Raw genomic sequence first — 4,053 nt, forward strand, 5'->3', positions numbered from 1 at the left:
CTTCAGAAACTAGATTTTAAAAAAGCCTATGACAAGGTGGAATGAGATTTTCTTGACAGAAACATGGAATTGATGGGTTTTGGGGCTGTCTGGTGCAAATGGATTTTGGGGTGCCTTTCAACTGCCCACTTCTCTGTCTTGGTCAATGGCAAAGCCAACGGTTATTTTCAAACAACCAGGGCTTACGTCAAGACGACTCCCTTTCCCCATTTCTCTTCACCTTAGTTGCTGAAGCTTTTAGCAAAATGCTACTAGGCGTAGCTGACTGTGGAATTATCCAAGTCCTACATGCCTGGCCTAATGGAATTATTCTCAGTCATTTATAGTATGCTAACGAAACTTTGATTTTGGTGAAAGGTCTTGATAACAACATCCATAATTTTTGGTTGTTTCTAAAGGTTTATGAACTTTTTTTCCGGAGCCAGAATCAATATGGACAAATCCAAATCATTGGCATTAACTGCCATTCTTTGAGTTGTCTCATTGGGCCTCCTGGCTAGGATGCGATGTTGAATCTTTCCCTACCAAATACCTAGTACTGTCACAACGTCAGTTCCCCCATATCTCTCTAGGACCCTTTTATTCAGAGAGCACAAGTCAAGCTTGACAGGTGGAAAGCTAGATTCTTTTTTGCGGGAGGTCAGTTCTCATTAAAGCAACTATTTCTAACCAATCTATCTATGATCTTTCTCTTTCAAGCTCTTTTTTTTTTGATCCACAAGGTTGAATCCTTAATGAGGAATTTTTTTTGGAGTGGCTCACAACAAAAAAGGAAATTCCATCTTGTTAAATGGACTTCTATTTGCCTCACCAAAAATGAGGGGGGTTTAGGTATTCGAAGAATGAGGGCGGTCAACGAGTCGTTGTTGACTAAGTAATAGTGGAGGCTTTCGACTAATAGAGATCAGCTCTAGGCCAAGGCTATCTTTGGCAAGTATGACATAGACCCCAATGGCTTCATTGCTATGCAATACTCCAGATTAGTTCTTCTATCTCCTATTTAGAAGGGGATACAAGGAGTTAGGCCTTTATTCCTTTTCTTATTCAAGGATACTTTTGGGTAATGGTTACCAAACTTGTTTGTAGCATGCCAAATGGTTGGGTGACTATCCCTTTAAGCTGCTTTACCTAGAATTGTATAGCAGGTCCATACAAAAGCAGGAATTTGTAGCCAATATGGTATCTTTTTTCACTAGATCAACCGGTCTGGAACGTCAACTTCAATATTAGCAGGGTTGACCCGATTGTGGCAAATCAATTTCAGACCTTACTCGCAGTTAAGACTTTTCTTTGGCTTCTTGGTCAGAGAAAAATTATCACGATTGACCAACTTCGAAGAAGGGGTATGATTCTCACCAACATATGCCTTCTTTATAAAAGTGAGGAGAAATCCATTGATCATCTCTTCATCCACTGCCCATTTGTCGCAACTATATGGGAATGGTTGGTGTATATTGCTAATTGGATTGCGACCTGACATGACTATATTCACTCTCTGTTACAGCAGTGTTGGGCTCCTTCTTTCTCACCTCTGGGTACCAAATTATGGAGAATTTCTGTTGCAGGCCTACTACGGAACCTCTAGAAGGTACGGAGCCTGAGAATCTTTGAGAGTCGAAGCCGTGATCTACCATCCTTTCTCTTAGCAGTCCAACGGTCCATAATGGCTTGGGCTTACAGCTTCCTTCCCTTTAAAGTAGTACCTAAGGGGTTCTTCTTTGCGCACTTCAGAAACCTGATGCTTTTCAAACCCAGTCGCATGTCTCTGCGATTTGTGTGAAAGCCTCCTTCGAAAGGATGGGTTAAGCTTAATTTTGACAGCAGTGTGAAGGGTCAGAATGATCACTGTGGGTCCACAATCTGAACTTATTAAGGAAGGCTTCATCCTTGTAAAATTAATGAAGCTAAGTTATGGGCCTTGAAGATGGGCACTTTAAAATTTGACCATTCTCACCCTAGAGTCCTCATAGAAGGTGACTATACAAATGTGATTAGTTGGTGCCGGCATCCAAACACCACCCCCTGGCGCCTTAGTAGTGTTATGGATGAAATCTTGATCTTTGAAAGATTTCGATGTGTCCTTCTTGCATGTGGTTCGAGGCTTCAATTCGGAGGCGGATTTGTTAACTAACAAGGCCACATCCTAAGTTTGGGTTCCGTCTTTTCCCTTTCTTTTTTGCTCCTCTCTTCCCCTTACCCCCGGCCCTTTGGGGTGCTTTCTTTTTTGGTTTTCCTTTTGTTTTTGTACTCTTATTCGTTATTGAAGCTCGCACTTTCTCAAAAAAAGGTCATTGGGGGATGAGGGTTATGACTCAACACACATGGGAACTCCCGGGGTTATTTGCTGTTTGGCAGCACCAACAAGTGAGCTATCTGGCATAATTGTGTTCCACTTGGTGAGAAAGTATGAAATCTATGGAGTATGCTCCCATTTCTACCTCCAGCAGTGGGACCAGGTTAGGAGAATACGAACTGATATTGTATAGCCTTTTATGATGAAGCACTTCTATAGCTATACCTTTTGTTTTGTCTTTCTTTTCAGCTTTAGCTTGGTGTATAGATCGACTGTTATACGTTTGCATGAGTAATGCGTGAGTATCACAGTCCAGTCGGTATTCCATGTGGCAGCTCACCACGCAGTGGTGTTCATGATTGCAGCAAAATGGAGTAAATTAAGTGGCTTAGTCAGCTAAATTATCAAAATGTTTATATATGGTCAAATTTACAATAGTGTTGGCAAATCCGGCCGGGTCGACCCGGACCAGTCTAGGTTACTTGGAGCCGGCACCGGTTTTGGCCAATTAGGGTGGTCAAGCAGGTTTACTGCCCTAACTTCAATTTTTTTTTTAAAACAAGTATAAAAAATAAAAAAATATAATAGTTTTTTAATATTTTCTATTGTTTTGGAAAAGATTGACCATAAATATTTATTCTTTCAATTTTCATTTTTTAATTATTTTTAAAATACTTTTGGGCACAAATTGATGTTTCGAGATCCATTTTTAACTACTTTTTAAATCTCATTTTGATGCATTTTGTTTTATTATACTTTAAACATATTTTTCTTATTTTTTTTCAAATTCATTTAAATTTTTAGTACTTTTTTAACCTTTATTAACCTGGTTCAGACCTGCCTGACTAAGTCCAATCACTCACATCGGTTTTGGGTTACCTTCCCATGGCCGGTTTGTGCAATCTAATACAATATTCATACGTAAAAATGGAATTGTATATTATAAGATAATTTACTATTGTTATAAAGAGGTCACAATTGCTCTTGACATTTAAATGTCAAATCTGATGGTTTGGGATATGTCACCAAGTTTAAGAAATAATATTAAACTTTGAGTTAGTCACTGACACGCTTAGAACTTATTCCCGATCTTGTAGCTGCTATTGAAAGTTGAGTCACTCAATTGTGGATTCAAGCGGACTCCTGGGCTGGCTGTTCAAAGCTAGCTCGCTCTTTGCTTATAAGGTCACTGAACTCTCAGTGGACTTGAATTTATAGATTGACCCTAAAGCTTAACGACTGAATGAGGCTTTAACAACGCATATCGACTGAACCCGTTATTTAAGCAACACGATTGAAATCTTAGTGGTCTTGCAGGCCTCGACGAAGCGGAATTGTTGCCCTCTCCGCTACCGCTCCTCGATAAGATGCAAGAACCTGATTAAAAAAAGAGGATATTTCTTTGCTTCTGTTGCTCTTCTTTGGGACAATTACATGAGTTGAACTCCCCAATTTAAAATCCAATGTACAAGAGCAATTGTGACATCTTTATACTAATAAGTGAATGATCTCGTTGTATATTTCTTTTTAAAAAATTAAGAAAAAATAAGGAGAATGATGTGGTCCGGTTTACCCACATTTTAGGGTCATATATATATATATATATATATATATATATATATATATATATATATATATATATATATATTTTAATTGCTTTCCAAATTTTACTGTTTCTTTAACAGACCCAAATATATTAGATATATTAACTATAAATTTGAAAACTCATGGATTTAATATGATACATGGTTCTCAGAATT

The 4,053-nt window shown here is 38.3% G+C and overlaps 1 long non-coding RNA gene across 1 annotated transcript; it reads left to right on the top strand.

Annotated features, from left to right (window-relative positions):
* Positions 1-1,408: 1,408 nt before the first annotated feature.
* LOC148782487 (uncharacterized) lies at positions 1,409-3,778 on the top strand. Its single transcript, XR_016054544.1, has 2 exons — positions 1,409-2,456; positions 3,391-3,778. It is a non-coding gene; the product is annotated as an uncharacterized LOC148782487 (long non-coding RNA).
* Positions 3,779-4,053: the final 275 nt, after the last annotated feature.

This window comes from Amborella trichopoda, chromosome 4 (genome assembly GCF_054954075.1).
Source record: "Amborella trichopoda isolate Santa Cruz 75 chromosome 4, AtrichopodaSantaCruz75HAP2 v2.0, whole genome shotgun sequence".
In the NCBI taxonomy this organism is placed as follows: domain Eukaryota; kingdom Viridiplantae; phylum Streptophyta; class Magnoliopsida; order Amborellales; family Amborellaceae; genus Amborella; species Amborella trichopoda.